Below are 16,456 nucleotides of genomic sequence, written 5' to 3'. Positions count from 1 at the left end.
TATACTTGACAACTCGTAATCATCTCCTTCCATTTAGATGCACACGAAGCTTTCATTTTCCAAGATAGAAATCAACCCAACGGCCCCTCCCTCTCTCTGTTGACCGCCATTTGTGAGATTACTCTGAAACTTCCTCCTGCGTTGTCTTAGCGAGTTTTTTTCAGGGTGAGGTTCTCTCGATCTCTCTCCCAGCTGCACCCAATGAGATTTCAGTGATCAAGGGGTCATAGAAAACATGGTCCTGTTGCCCTTCGGTGAGCTTCTTCCAAGGCTCCAGGGTGCACATTGTTGGACTCTGCAATTATCAAACTGGACGGTCAAATATGAAGAAAAACAAGCCAGTAGTTGAATGTTTGGAGGTTTCATGTTCAACTATTGCAATTGATTTAGGATGTTTCATGTATCCAATTTAAATGTGGCGACTAGTGATTCATAATGTTTCAACTAATTATTCCGGATGTTGCAATTTATGTAAAGGTTTTCTGTGCTTGATTTTTAATGTTGCAATAGCTAATTAGGAATGTTTCATCTTCTTTTTCTCGAATGTTGCAAATGTTAATACATGATGTTTCACCTATTGATTTGAAATCTACATGTTGCACACCATATTCGATCTCGTTGCACCTAGCTAAACGATATGTTTCATGGGTTTTTCTTACAAATTGTTGGTCTTGTTGCAGTCTAGCTTGATTTGTGAAGGATATTGGATATGTTTCATGCGATTTTTGTGCAACAATTTGGATTAAGAAAGAAGCAGCTCCTGGAGGCGATGCGCACTGGACTGAAGATGGAAGAAGCAAACTTGCAACGGAAATCATAGTCACATCATTCAGATTCCATGTATGAAACATTCTACTACAATATGTGCAACGTGATCATACGGTACATTTGACTTGTTGCAGCCTGTGTTTTGATTTGTCACAATATACTTTTCTCAGTGATTGGCTTTTTCTTGATTATGACAGTGATTTCTCCTTATTTGTGGTAAAAATTGATCTTCTACGGAGTACGGAGTGAGATGTTGGCGGCAACATTTATGTTGAAGTGGTGGTTTTCTATCTGCGACGGCAGACTGTTTTGCGTCGGCAGACTCTGTATTTGTTGAATGAGAGATGATGCTGTATGCGACATCAGCTCATGTGTTAACACCCTAATTTTGAATTTAGGAACTCATGGTTTTTATCTCCTCATTTTGAATTAATAGCAATTTAATAAACTATAAAAAGAAATGTAATGAATTATAGGTTTTGTGCGTTTCATGCCCTTTGTATGGTTTTATTGATTGTCTTCTATTTGAATTTAAATTTTAAATTCAAATTTAAATGTATTTGCATGCATTTATTTCTCTCTCTCATTTTCTAGTTGGATCCGGTCACTTTTCTTTTTCTTTTTCCCTTTCCTTTTTTCACTTGCACCCAGCCCAGGCCGGCCTTTTTCCTCCCCCTCCCGCACGGTCCAGCTGGTCCGGCCCACTTCTCCTCTTCCCCATGCGCAGCCCAGCCCGCGGCTTTCCTTTCTTCTCCTCTCTTCCTTCCCCTCCGCGTGGCCCAGCAGCTTCCCCGGCTCACCTTTCCCCGCGCACCAGCTTCTCTCTTCGTCTCCCCTTCCGCTCGCTGACACACGGGCCCCACCTGCCGGGGCCGTCTTCTCCCCGAGCCAGACTCGGATCCAAGTCCGAGTCTGGCCAGGCACCGGCGCCGCTCCGCGCCGTGAGGGGCTCCGGGCCCGCACGTCCAGGCGTCGAGCCGCCCCTATTTAAGCGTCGTGCCCTAGGTCTTTCCCCCGCCCCCAAACCGCAGCCACCGCTTTCCGCTCCTGAAGCCCTACCACCGCCGCGCATTGACGCCGTGCCTCGGGCGCTCGCAGCACCACCGCTCCGCCGCTCCCCGCCGTCAAGCCAACGGCCCAGAAGCTTCACGTGGTGGTGAGGATCCTCACCGGCCTCTCTTTTCCCCTCTTCCTGGCCTTCTTGTGCTCGCGGGACCTCGCCGTCCTTCCCGATCCGCCGCTCACCGCCGCGCAGCCGCTCTGGTCAATTCCGCTGCCACCAAAGCCCCTAGATGGGTTACCCGTGGAGCCCGCAATCTCGCCGTGCAATCCCCGCTCGAAATCGAGGCTAGGAGCGCGTTTACACGCTTTCCCCGGCGAGCCGCCGCCGTCCGCTGCCGCTCCCCCTCGCCGGCAGCGCCTCGCACCGCCACTCCGCGCCTTCAGCCGCCCCATGCCGTTCGATCCAGATCCGACGATCTAGATTAGATCTAGACCGCAGTCAAATAAACGGATACTGGTCAACCCTAGAAAATTTTGCACTTAGCCCCTGAGTTTAATAGAAATCAACCCGTCGTCCATGGTAGTTCAAAAGTATTCACGAATAGATCCTTTTTCTTCTGTTTAGGCCCCTGTCTTTTAAAAAAATAGAACCCGCAGTTCTAAACCCTTCTGTTTTGCAATCTAGACTCTAGATCTAAGGTTTAATTATAAACTAGCCCTCGGTTTCTTTGGTCAGAGCTCTTCTAGATTCAAATCTTTTATTAATAAGCCCCTAGAATCATGTTTTAGCCCTAACTTCTCCATTTTCATCGATTTTTGCGCTCACGCGATCCTTACGACATATGCAGTAGCTTTATTATAATATTTTGCTCTATTTATATTGATTGGTGTACTGTTTCTTATTTATTGTATTTGTTTGCTTGTATGTATTTGTGTGTTACGATAGATGGTACGCAATTTGAGGGTCCGCAAGAGCCGAGCTTTGAAGACGTTCCCGAGCAGCAGTAGTTTTTTGACGAAGGCAAGTGGTTCTTGATCATACTTCAGTCCTAATAACCTTACAAATACACACATTTACTTTATATGCGTGCATGTGTCTAGAAGATGATGGATCCAAACTAAGGATGTGCCTAGTTTTTATTGAACTTCCTTGATTAAATCTGGGATATTATATTTATATTGTAATCACGCTAGTTGCTTTTACCTAGATTATGGTTGGATAACCTGAAAGCCATATTATACTGGTTTACTCATATTATGGAATACTTTATTGATGATAATTAAGATCAATGCATTAATTGGAACATAGAGAACCACCCAGGAAAATAGTGCAACCACAATACTACATGGCTCTAGTCTTGACTAATTAATTAGAAACTTTAGCTTGTAATGGTCTTACCGAAAGGGCAAGAGGGGAGTGCGTTGATGGGGTATAGCTCGGTCCTCTTGAGGCGTAGATATGATCCTTGGTAAGGCATGTTCCTCATTAGGGAGGGTTATGACCACTGCGACCTGAAACCTTAGCGGACCGTTGCAAGTTAGGGAATCTTTGTAAAGGCCTCATAGTAAATCCCTACCACTCACCTTGAAAGTGTTTAAGCGTCTTGCAAACCCGGGTGTGGCAGAACCAACCTGAATTATACCGGCTCAAGTACGCGAGTCCTCAATGAAGGGCTACCTCGCACTTCAAACGGTATAAAACTATTGGTCTGTCGGGTAACGTCCCGATGAACCACCGAACACAGGATCCAACAAGGTACCTCACACGAAGGTGAGTCCAGAGATACAATGCCAAAATAATTTACACCACAGGCAGTTATATTACAAAAATATACAAAATAACATTTGTTCTCACTGAGGAGAGTTTATTACAACACAAGTTCAAGTTTCTGGTTAAAGCAGCGAAGTTTGAAAAGCGTAGTTAATATACACGACGTCATTACAGATATTATGCTAGCCCTGGCATAATATCACTCGGCGGAGTCTGTGTTGGCCGGGGACGGATCCCATTCCACGGACCAACCATCAGGCAAAGGGTAAGGCCACGGTGTAATGAACGCGGGCTCCTCAGAAGGATTACCTGAAGTAAATAAATGAAAGCAAGGCTGAGTATACTAATACTCAGCAAGACTTACCCGGATTTGGGTATATCTTAGCCCATAACTAGACTCATGCTGGCTTTTAGCTTTGGGTAGGGGTTTTCAGCTGAAAAGCAACAAAGAGTAGATCCTTAATTCCAACTTTTAGCTTTCAGGTTCTAGTTGATTAACCATTCTAGGTAAGCACCTATAACTAATCAAGCATGGTGAAATCTTTAATCAAGCACCATCTTTAATAATTATAAAGTTGCTCTTGTTACTCTATGTGGTAAAGGGAATAAGCAGTCTCATACATCGTGAGAGGCGGACGATTCTGAATCGAGATTCAACCCTTGCAAGGTAAACCTAACTCACACGCTTGGAATACCACAGGGTTTTCCGAAGCAACCGTTTGCCTTTCATTCTGACTCGTGGATCAGTGCCACCACAAGCGACTGCAGGTCATACGCACATCCAAAGTGCAGGAAGTACGTCTGTAGCGCGACTACAAACCCCGTACTCCTGGTTGCCCAGCAACACATATGCCTACACGTCGAACAAAGTAACCAAAAGAAGCAAATACATGTGGTGGGGGGTATGTCCACTCCTCGGGCCGATCGGTTACTAGGCTTACCGCTTACCATATTTCACGGCATGTGGCTAGTACTTTCAAACGCTTAACCACCGCTACCACACACTGCGACCTTATCAAATTCCACGTCACAGACGGGGTATCATCTCACCATGATACCTCACAACTCCCGTCCGTCATCCTTATAGTGATAACAGGAATGTAAACATTACAACTCCTATATCGCGCGAGTGACAGGAAATCACTCGACTTCTACCGGTCCTATTAGCATAGCAGCTAGTCGAACTCAAGTTCTAGTGTTCAACTCATAGGTTCCTGGAATTATGCAACTAAAGTTTCCAAATAACTCCTAAGAACTTAATGCATATAGATATATATATATAAATAATATAGGTTGCAGTGTAATAAAGTAGGGGTTATGTCCGGGGCTTGCCTTCGTTGGTAGGGTTGGGGTTAGTCAAACTATTTTCTTCCGAACCTTGGTTCGGGGCTTCAGAGAAATCCGCGACGAGATTCCCGGGGTCTTCAGAATAAACTTCTTCTTGTTCCGGGATCAGCTGATAATCCCCGTCGGCGAGAGTGGTCGAGTCTACATGATATGCAAGTTGAAGTTTAATGGATGTATCCATTTTCATTTCAATTTCCGATAAAGTTGCAATCCAAATAAAAGAAAACTATACTACAATAAATAACCAAACTACTCTCTACTGGGCAGTCATTTATCGAGTATTAACTAAACTAACTAGTCTCATTGAGCAACAGGGTGGTTACCCTAAACATCCGATTAACTATAATAAGTAGTATATCAGTTTACTATAAGCAACACTAAATACACTTAACAAACTCTATTTATTTTATTAGCTAAACATTGTAATTAATCTTAGGTTATTACTTAATTATGGCTAACTTGGATTAATTAACTAAATCTTGAATTAAGAAAAATAATTAGTACTTATGAAAATTATCATAGGTGGGTTTTATTGAAATTTTACTCTAAAGGAACTAAGCCACAAAATTAAACAAGATTATAATTGGAATTTTCAAGATATAATTATAATTGGAGTTTTACACTAAAACTAGAGTTCAGAATTTAAGAACATCATGAATTACTCAAGATTAATAGTCCAGAAAAGTTTCATAATTTTTCATGTATAACAATTTTATTTATGAATTACCTTTGAATTTAAGTTTGAAATTTATAACTCAAGTTATATTAGGTTTCTGTTTCTCAAATTTTTATCTTCAATTACTCCTGTTGTAACAAAGCTAAGATAAATTTTTCAGCCCTAAATATGAAGGGACACATTTGGAATTAAATTAAGTAACTTTTATCAACATATAACAAAAAGTACTCGAAACCTAAGGAAATGAACAGTAAAGTACTCGAACTTTTTAAACAGTGCTATACATAGCACCTACAATCTGTGATCCAAATTTCAGCTTTAACACATGCCTACAACATGAAATACAATTAAAACACTTATTTTCTAATATTTAATCTACATCAGAAAATATACACCTACTGCTCAAACTTCCTAAACAAAAGTAGTCGAATTTGACTTAAGGATTCCAACAAAATTTAGTTTGCATTTTTATGATTTTTCCTCGAATAGATACAGAATTTCTAAGTTGACAGCCTAATTTACACAAAGAGGTCCTTGGTTACTATTTCTCTGAGTCTTAGGCTATGCACTTAACCCCCTGGTTTTCTTTTCCTTCTAACCCGAGATCCTTGACTGTGAACCAGAATAGAGTAAGGCGGGGACGGTCATGTTCCGGCGACGGTGATCACCGGCGGTGAGGTCCAATGGCAGGGAAAAGCTCAGGGTCTTACTGTGGTCTAGTTGCACTACTTGCCGTAGGCGGGGATGGCCGGAACAGTGGAGTTCGACTCGAGCCCGAGGTGACGGCGGAGGGGTCACCGTCGACGGCGGAGCTCCAGTGGCGAACGTTGGCAACCGACCTGTGCAAAAGCTTCAGTGAGACACGGGGAATGTGTAGGTGCCATCAATTGGATGAAAACATGCTGGATCGAGGGGGATCGACGGAGACCGATGCGGCGGCGAGGAAGAACGCCGGCGAGCGTCGGGGAGGCTCTGTAGTGCACTAGGGAACCAATGGATGGGTCGAACATGTGACAGTTCATATATTTGTAATGCTAGACATATATTTGTTAGTGTGAAGTATGTGTTTGTTTGTATCAAGCTCATGTTGTTTATGTGAAGCTCTTGAAAATTTAAAGTGCAAGTAAAAAGGGTATTTTTGTAATTACAGAAAAACCTAGGGTTATTTTTTTTGCAAAATATGTTTGGATGGGAAGTAATTTCGAAATAAGTGAAAGGTGGTTTTGTAAACATGTTTTTCTTATTTTATGTCTTGTAAAAATAAATATTATTTATCCAAAAGTTTCATTTAAAATGTGTATGTTGAAGTGGGTAAAAATTTTGGGTAAAGTGGTAAAAATAAGGGTATTTATGTGATTTTATAAAAGTACAAGTCCTTTTATGCAAATGTTGATTTACAAAAGTAACTTTCACGTTTACTCAGGGCTAAAGTGTAAAAGTGCAAGTCATCATGACATGTCTATCCAACCATTATGACGAGTCTATCCCGTCATTATGACGTGTCATAAATTCTTGCATTTAGGTCCTGAATATTTTAAAATTACACTCTTAGGACAACAGTAATTCAAATCCAACTTTTGTTCAAAGATTCACGTGTAAAAATGTAAATTTTAAGTTTTTGAACTTGAGCCCTAAAGCAATGTTGTAGAGTTTGAAAAACTCTCCAACTTTCGTTTTGGGCATTTCTTCATTAGGGTTTTATATCAACGGGAAATTTTGTTTTACATACAGGCCCTTGCAGTTTTCTGTATTTACGTATAGGTCCTTGGAGAAAACTGTTCATCCTTCTCCTCTGTTCCCTTATCTCTGGCGCCCTTATCTTCTTTTCCACCGGTGGCAGCAGCACCAAAACCCATCTTTTCTTCCTCTGTTCTTCTTCCCGTTGACCCCTTGCCTCCAATCACAGGCGCTCGGGCGGCGCCACAGGAGCAGGCCGAGGCGCGCGGCTCAGGCGCAGGCGGCGGTCCCGAGCGGGGCCCGAGCGGCGGCAGGTGGACGCGCAGCGGGCCCAGGCGCTCGGAGCAGCGCGGCTGGCAGGCCCGGGCGGGGGCGAGACAGCAGAGCGCGGTGGCCCAGACGGAGGAGGGACGGCGCGGCTGACGGCTGCGGTAGCCGGCGCGCGGGAGCAGGCGGGCGGCGCAAGCTGCGGGCCCAGGCGGGGCGTTGGGCGAGCGGAGCCGGACCAGCAGCGCCAGGCGGTGCGGGCAAGCGCGTGAGGCAGCAGCGAGGCCGGACTGGCGGGGCGGTGCCCAGGCGTGGCGGCTCGGCCCAGGAACGAGGCGAGCGTGCGCAGGATGGCGGCTCTGGCTGTAGCTCGGCGCAGGAACGCGCTGGGGCAGGAGTATGTGGGCGTTGGCGCTGGAGCACAGGAACGTGGGCGCACAAGCGACGCAGGCTGTAGGGGGGCGCGAGCAGCGCGGGAACGCATGTGCGGACGCTGGAACGGCACAGCAAGACCGGGGCACATGAGTCCGGCAGTGGCGCGGAGGAGGAGAAGCTGTGCAGCGCGATGGCGTGAGCGGCACGTAAGCGGTGGTGCAGGAGCGGAGCGAGGCCGGCTCGGCGCTGACGGGTTGAATGCGCGCGGTGTGCAGCGGCGGGCTCGGTTGGAGTGCGGACACAGGGAGCCGGCGAGGGTGCGGCAGGTGCGCTCGCGCGGAGGCGAGTAGCCGGAGCAAGCGGTAGCGCGCGGAGTGGCGTAAGCGCGTGGGTGGAGCAACGCGTGCGCGGCAGAGCCGAGCACGGCACAAGTGCTAGAACGAGCCGGCAACGCGGGAGCTGCGGCGTGCAGGTTTGGTGAGCCGAGGCACAACTGTCGGCGGTGTGTGAAGCTCAGGGCCAGCGATGACCAGAGCCACCTTTCCCCGAGCAAGCGGCAATAGAGCAGAGCAGCGCGCAGCTAAGGCACGGCAAGGCCGAAGCGAACGCGTGACCAACAACGGAAGAAGAAGGAAGAGCTATGCAGGGCAACGACGAGCAAAGCGGTGGCGTGCAGAGCATGACGGTGTTCCCGCAGGGCGAGCTCAGGCCGCGACCGAGTACTGTGCAGGAGGGTCGCGCATGATGGACATTAGAGGCCGTCGAGGAAAACGCAGCGAAAAGCACGGCCCTAATACAGATAGACCACAGTCCTCGCGGAGGCAAAGATGTGAGTATGGCGTGGCGAGTCGGAAGAAGAAGCGGCGAAACGAAGGCGGCGGTTATAGCGCGGCGAATTCGAAAGGAACCATTGCGCGGGTGTGCCGACCGTGTCTCAGCGGCACACGCGCATGGGCAGTGAAGGCTTAACCTGTGAGTAGGAGAACCCTGAAGTTCACGGAGGAGTTGGCCTAGCGAATCAATTCGGCTCCATCGTCTTGTTCCGGGGGTCCATGACGTCCAGCAGCCCCTACCTTCGTTGATCGCGCAACCAACTGCCATCACCGCAAATCACCGCGGGGATTACCTCTTCGGCCATTCTCTACCCACTGCAATCCCCGGCAAGCTTCTTCGTCATCCATGGAGTCTCGTCGTCGTCGAGTTTTACTCTTCGCCGATCCTATCGCCACGGGACTTCACTTTCCGTCCGTTCTTTTCCATAACCAAGGTTTGCCCCGACCTACAGAATCTTCTTAATGCCGGCGATTCCTTTACCGGAATATCGCCGTTAACTTCCTGTTATCTGTTTTCCCGGACCAGGGACTTAATTGCTATGTTTTAGAAAGTTCTAGGGTGTTCTTTGTAAAATTTCCAAAGCTTTCTGTATTTCAAATCGATGAACTCTACATTTCATAGATTTTCGTAGGAAGTTCATAAAAATGTAAAATCAGTTTTGTTTGAAACCCTAAGTCAAACTCTACAAGTTTTATGTTATGATCTTGAGTTGAAGTCTTTGATGTGTGGTCTAGGTCAAATGTTAGGGAATGAATGTTTTATTGTGCTTTATATTGTATGCTTGAGTTATAGCTAAGAGTAAGCTATAAATTTTATGTCGTAAGTAGAAATATGTGACATCTAGTTAATCCTATTATGCGAATGCTTAAATTCCTGCCGTCAAGACGTTATCCTTGTCTTGATTGCCGTTTCCGTAAAATTCTCTTCCTATAAAGATCTTTGTTAATTCATGTGCATCTATTGCTTAGCTAATACGTCTCGTTAGTTATGCTTCAGTGTCAGGTTATCAACCCAACCACTTAGCATTCGTCTTCTTTAAGTCTGTGATGTTTCTATGTAACAACTGTCAACCGATGCTTTTCTTTTGATATGTTCCTACCATCGGTTGGTTAGCTGATACGGTTGTTATCTTTCTAGTATCGGCTACCGCCGATACCACTCTTTTGTTCTGTCCTACATCGGCTGCACATAGTTGATGCATCGAAGATAAGTCCACAATCTTAGGGTTCTTGCCATCGGCCAACCCAAGCCGATTTTAGTTGCTTTTCCATGTCGGTCAAACACGGCCGATCGATCCTTAGTTTTCCCACCCTTATCTATACACTTCTATCAGTCGATTTATCAACTGATAAATCGGCTACATATCTATCGGTTCTATACCCTTAACCATACCCCATCGGCTGTACGTCACTCAATTTTGTGCTGATGTAATTGAGCCTATACAACCACGCCTAGCTACTTAGGTTAAGCACATCTCAATTAAGACACAACTGCTTTAGGAATCATCCTTCTGCCAAAGTAATCGATGCTTTCATCGATCATCTAGGAACCCAATGCACTCATCGATCGGCTCTGTTGTAACCCTCAACAAGTAGCTAATCCTAATTAGTTGTCCTCTTAAAACTCTACCTAAGTTTAGTTCAGATCTTTCTGATTGATATGTAAGTAGTATGTTAAATGAGTGTTGACTTGCAACTTTAGTGTGGAGTAAGATAGTTTTATGTGCACCCTTTGAATGTAATGTTGCATTACATGTAGATACGACTGTTTTCGACAACGGTACCTGCGAGATCTCCCCGGAGTCTACGGAGGATGTTCCTGAAGACCAAATGAGCGTCACCAAGGAATATCGCAAGCCCCGAACCAAAGTTCGGAAGATGTTAACATTTCTGACTTCAGACCCACCAGTAAAGGCAAGCCCCGGACATAACCCACTATTTTATTACACTGCAATCTATATCTATTTACGTATTCTATGCATTAAGTTCTTAGGAATTGCTTGAAACCCTAGTTGCATTCGCCTAGGAACCAATGTGATGGATACTAGCTCTTGAGTCCGACTAGCTGCTATGCTAATAGGGCCGGTAGAAGTCGGGTGATTTCCTGTCACTCGCGCGATATAGGAATTGTAATGTTTATATTCCTGCAATCACTATAAGGATGACGGACGGGAGTTTTATGAGGTATCATGGTTGAGGTGATACCCCGTCTGTGTTGTTAAATCTGTTAAGGTCGCAGCGTGTGGAAGTGCGGGTTAAGTGTTTGAAAGTACTAACCACATGCCGCGAAATATGGTAAGCGGTAAGCCTAGTAACCAATCGGCCCGAGGAGTGGACATACCTCCCACCACTCGTTTTGCTTATTCTGGTTACTTATGTTCGACTGAGGAAATACGTGTTGCAAGGGCAACCAGGAATACGGGTTTTGTAGTCGCGCTACAGACGTATGTCCTGCACGAGTGATGTGCGTATGTTCCTGCAGTCGCTTGTGGTGGCTCTGATCCACGAGTCGGAATGAAAGGTAAACGGTTGCTTCGGAACGACCCTGTGGTGTTCCAAGCGTGTGAGTTAGGTTTACCTTGCAAGGTTGAATCTCGATTCAGGAATCGTCCGCCTCTCACGATGAAATGAGACTGCTTATCCCCTTTTCCACATAGAGTAACAAGAGCAATATTATGGTTATCAAAGATGATGCTTGACCAAAGATTATACCATGCTTGCTTAGATATAGGTGCTTACTTAGAATGGATAATTAACTAGAATCTGAAAGCTAAAACTTGAAATTAAGGATCTACTCTTTGTTGCTTTTCAGCTGAAACGAAACCCAGAACCATTATAAACTTTCATAAGTCTAGTTATGGGCTAAGTATACCCAATCCCGGGTAAGCCTTGCTGAGTATTAGTATACTCAGCCTTGCTAGTTATATGTTTTGCAGATGATGTCTGGAAGACCCTACTCTTCCCTTGCCTTGGCACTATGCTCTCCCAGAAGATTGGTCCGTGGAATGGGATCCGTCCTTGGCCAAAATTGATGATATCGAGCGATGTCATGCTCGGGCTTAGCATGACATCCGTCTTAACGACGTGTTGTAATCATCGCGTATGTTTTCCGCTGCTAAAAACCATAGTTTTAACAGTTTGTAATGTTTTCTCTGAGTTTGAAACTTCGTACCTCTTTTGGAAACCCTTGTAATGTAATTCTCTGTGATGTAACATGTGTTGGTAATTGTATCTCTGGACTCACCTTCGTGTGAGGTAACCTTATTTGATCCTGTGTATCGGTGGTTTATCGGGACGTTACCCGACAGGCCAAGGGATTATACCGTTTGAAGCACGTTGGAGCCCTCGGGAGTGGACTCATGTACTTGAGCCGGTATAATTCAGGTTGGTTCTGCCACAGCTGGTATCAGAGCTATAAGGTTACCCTGGAGATACATTTTACCTTAAAAATACTTTCAGTATAAGAGTTTGACCAACAAAGTATTTGGCAAAACTACGTTGGATTCGTTAAAGATTGAGCTTAGTACGTAAAGCCCTAGGGCAATGCTTATGAGGGAATTAGAGGTGGCTATAATATCTATATATATAACCCTAACTACCAGCATTACTTTACTGTCAAAACTTAAATTCATGCACAACCCAACCTTATATTCTGTAACGACACCTTCGACGATGAGGTAAGAAGGTAAGGATCCTCAGCCAACTGAGGGAGCTTGGCCTTCCCGTCGGTGATGCGAACCGAACGCTGTTTCTCAAGCAGTGGCCTACTTGAGATGCTGCCAATGTACCAACCTCGGTTGACTACATTGGGAGTATATGGTTCGGCGCAGGGTATGGCGATCGCAGATCATACCCCCGCATTTTGCGGTACCCCCGTGAATACGTTATCTCGATAACGTATGTTAACGTTGTTTGTACGGCGGTAATTGTACAGATGCTGTTTCTATAGTGAACAGTAATGATTGGGGAGGCTTTCATGACATGCTGGCATGAAAGGTTCAATATATACATATTATGTTCTCTGCAGGTATGCTAACCTCGTTACGTAAGCTTGAACGTAAGAACGACTAGTATATATATAGGGAGAGACGTATTTATATGATGCCACCGTAACTAACCACGTAAGACCAAGATTACTTGGCAGTTATTTTTATTTGTGAGGACGTGTAGAACGTGCATACATCATGACATCTTGAATTGACCTGATTGCCTTGATTGTTACGTTGATGTACTGAAATATGTGTTTGTACTGAATGTCTGTTTTGACTCTGTGTGGTAGAAGCCAACGTAATTTGCTAGGCTAACTTAGAGTTGAGAACGCCTGTTGTGAATCAAGTGGAATGGGTTATGTTTGAACCCTATCGCTGATCCTAGCTTGACCGCTAAATCCAATCCTTGATTTTGCTTTAAATCTGTTTCAGCAGAAACACTGAGCTTTTCCTTTGATGGTTAAACCTTGATAATCATCAACAAACCCTTCAATCCATCACTCAGTAATTCATCCCTCCTTTCATGATGTTGTACCTTACATTATTGGCTATTCTGGTTACAACATCTGAAAGTTGCACCTTCGATTTTTGCTCAGATGATTTTGGATAAATTAAAAAGATGTATGACAATAATTACATTTTGCATACAATTCTCCCGGCAAAAAGTCATGCATCATAACATATACCATTTTGGTCAATGCATGGTGTTGCATCATCATCAAAAGCCCGTAGACTAACTAACGAGTGTGCCTCCTGTACAGCTTTAGGTTGTCTTCGGCTTCTTAAGACCTATCTTGCTGCTGTTGGCACTATAGGGTTGCTATTCCTCATCTGTGGTGGTGTTTAATCACATGATCATGTTGCCGTGTCGGAACCTAAGGCCTCATGTGTGCTGCAGCCATATGATTGAGCCATTAGGAGCGCACTGGTGGCTAGGTACATGTGACGTAACCCCACTACAAACTCTTCTTATGCAACCTTACTAGTGTCCTAACTTTTGACCCTCACCCAAGGATATAGACCTACCCAAGAGTTAGTCACGAGAGAACGGTTGTAGCGTGCGAGTCATGTGCATCATCAACTCATGAGAGTATGCATCATACTTTATGCATTTCGTACGTGCATACATTGCAAGTATCATCATCCTTGCATCATAAGGTATGCATCATGGTAATTGTATTGTGTCATATGCATCATCTCGATCGTGCATGAAATCGTCCATCTTCATGTTGCATCATCATTGCAATCATACATTACAACGGTGCATCATGTTCGTGGTCATATACCGAGCATTGCACTCTAAATTGGAGCATTTTGTCATTATCCCTTGATTGCATCGGTATAAATAGGCATATTTTGCAATCAGTATCATCTAAATCATTCAGATAATAAACTCTGAGCAAAAATGTTTCAAACATCACTTATCGGTCTCTTGTGCTACCTTTACTTGCTATCCCCAAAGATTTGTGATGAATGTCGCCGACATTTATCGTCCTTATGTGTAATCTCTGATCATATCAAACTCATCTATATACAACTATCCATGCTCCCGTCATACTCATCTTGTCATACTCCAACGGCTTTTACCATCAACATCAACCTTCTTTGGTGTGATTGTTTCCTGTCACTTTAGTTGTGTGATTTGCTTCTCTTCCCTTTAGAGCCTTTCGTCCGAATCTCGGGACGAGATTCTTTTTAGGGGGGAAGGCTGTGACAGTTCATATATTTGTAATGCTAGACATATATTTGTTAGTGTGAAGTATGTGTTTGTTTGTATCAAGCTCATGTTGTTTATGTGAAGCTCTTGAAAATTTAAAGTGCAAGTAAAAAGGGTATTTTTGTAATTACAGAAAAACCTAGGGTTATTTTTTTTGCAAAATATGTTTGGATGGGAAGTAATTTCGAAATAAGTGAAAGGTGGTTTTGTAAACATGTTTTTCTTATTTTATGTCTTGTAAAAATAAATATTATTTATCCAAAAGTTTCATTTAAAATGTGTATGTTGAAGTGGGTAAAAATTTTGGGTAAAGTGGTAAAAATAAGGGTATTTATGTGATTTTATAAAAGTACAAGTCCTTTTATGCAAATGTTGATTTACAAAAGTAACTTTCACGTTTACTCAGGGCTAAAGTGTAAAAGTGCAAGTCATCATGACATGTCTATCCAACCATTATGACGAGTCTATCCCGTCATTATGACGTGTCATAAATTCTTGCATTTAGGTCCTGAATATTTTAAAATTACACTCTTAGGACAACAGTAATTCAAATCCAACTTTTGTTCAAAGATTCACGTGTAAAAATGTAAATTTTAAGTTTTTGAACTTGAGCCCTAAAGCAATGTTGTAGAGTTTGAAAAACTCTCCAACTTTCGTTTTGGGCATTTCTTCATTAGGGTTTTATATCAACGGGAAATTTTGTTTTACATACAGGCCCTTGCAGTTTTCTGTATTTACGTATAGGTCCTTGGAGAAAACTGTTCATCCTTCTCCTCTGTTCCCTTATCTCTGGCGCCCTTATCTTCTTTTCCACCGGTGGCAGCAGCACCAAAACCCATCTTTTCTTCCTCTGTTCTTCTTCCCGTTGACCCCTTGCCTCCAATCACAGGCGCTCGGGCGGCGCCACAGGAGCAGGCCGGGGCGCGCGGCTCAGGCGCAGGCGGCGGTCCCGAGCGGGGCCCGAGCGGCGTGGCTCCCAGGCGCGGGCGTGCGGCGTGCGGAAGCCGGAGCGGCAGCGCGCGGGAGCAGCGGGCCCGAGCGGCGGCAGGTGGACGCGCAGCGGGCCCAGGCGCTCGGAGCAGCGCGGCTGGCAGGCCCGGGCGGGGGCGAGACAGCAGAGCGCGGTGGCCCAGACGGAGGAGGGACGGCGCGGCTGACGGCTACGGTAGCCGGCGCGCGGGAGCAGGCGGGCGGCGCAAGCTGCGGGCCCAGGCGGGGCGTTGGGCGAGCGGAGCCGGACCAGCAGCGCCAGGTGGTGCGGGCAAGCGCGTGAGGCAGCAGCGAGGCCGTACTGGCGGGGCGGCGCCCAGGCGTGGCGGCTCGGCCCAGGAACGAGGCGAGCGTGCGCAGGATGGCGGCTCTGGCTGTAGCTCGGCGCAGGAACGCGCTGGGGCAGGAGTATGTGGGCGTTGGCGCTGGAGCACAGGAACGTGGGCGCACAAGCGACGCAGGCTGTAGGGGGGCGCGAGCAGCGCGGGAACGCGTGTGCGGACGCTGGAACGGCACAGCAAGACCGGGGCACATGAGTCCGGCAGTGGCGCGGAGGAGGAGAAGCTGTGCAGCGCGATGGCGTGAGCGGCACGTAAGCGGTGGTGCAGGAGCGGAGCGAGGCCGGCTCGGCGCTGACGGGTTGAATGCGCGCGGTGTGCAGCGGCGGGCTCGGTTGGAGTGCGGACACAGGGAGCCGGCGAGGGTGCGGCAGGTGCGCTCGCGCGGAGGCGAGTAGCCGGAGCAAGCGGTAGCGCGCGGAGTGGCGTAAGCGCGTGGGTGGAGCAACGCGTGCGCGGCAGAGCCGAGCACGGCACAAGTGCTAGAACGAGCCGGCAACGCGGGAGCTGCGGCGTGCAGGTTTGGTGAGCCGAGGCACAACTGTCGGCGGTGTGTGAAGCTCAGGGCCAGCGATGACCAGAGCCACCTTTCCCCGAGCAAGCGGCAATAGAGCAGAGCAGCGCGCAGCTAAGGCACGGCAAGGCCGAAGCGAACGCGTGACCAACAACGGAAGAAGAAGGAAGAGCTATGCAGGGCAACGACGAG

The 16,456-nt window shown here is 46.1% G+C and overlaps 1 long non-coding RNA gene across 1 annotated transcript; it reads left to right on the top strand.

Annotated features, from left to right (window-relative positions):
• The first annotated feature begins 26 nt into the window (after nucleotides 1-26).
• On the top strand, nucleotides 27-1,160 carry LOC112899777. Its single transcript, XR_003230118.1, has 3 exons — nucleotides 27-165; nucleotides 681-840; nucleotides 966-1,160. It is a non-coding gene; the product is annotated as an uncharacterized LOC112899777 (long non-coding RNA).
• Nucleotides 1,161-16,456: the final 15,296 nt, after the last annotated feature.

This window comes from Panicum hallii, chromosome 7 (genome assembly GCF_002211085.1).
Source record: "Panicum hallii strain FIL2 chromosome 7, PHallii_v3.1, whole genome shotgun sequence".
NCBI classification, from domain to species: Eukaryota; Viridiplantae; Streptophyta; class Magnoliopsida; order Poales; family Poaceae; genus Panicum; species Panicum hallii.
This window is presented reverse-complemented; position numbering and strand designations above follow the sequence as displayed.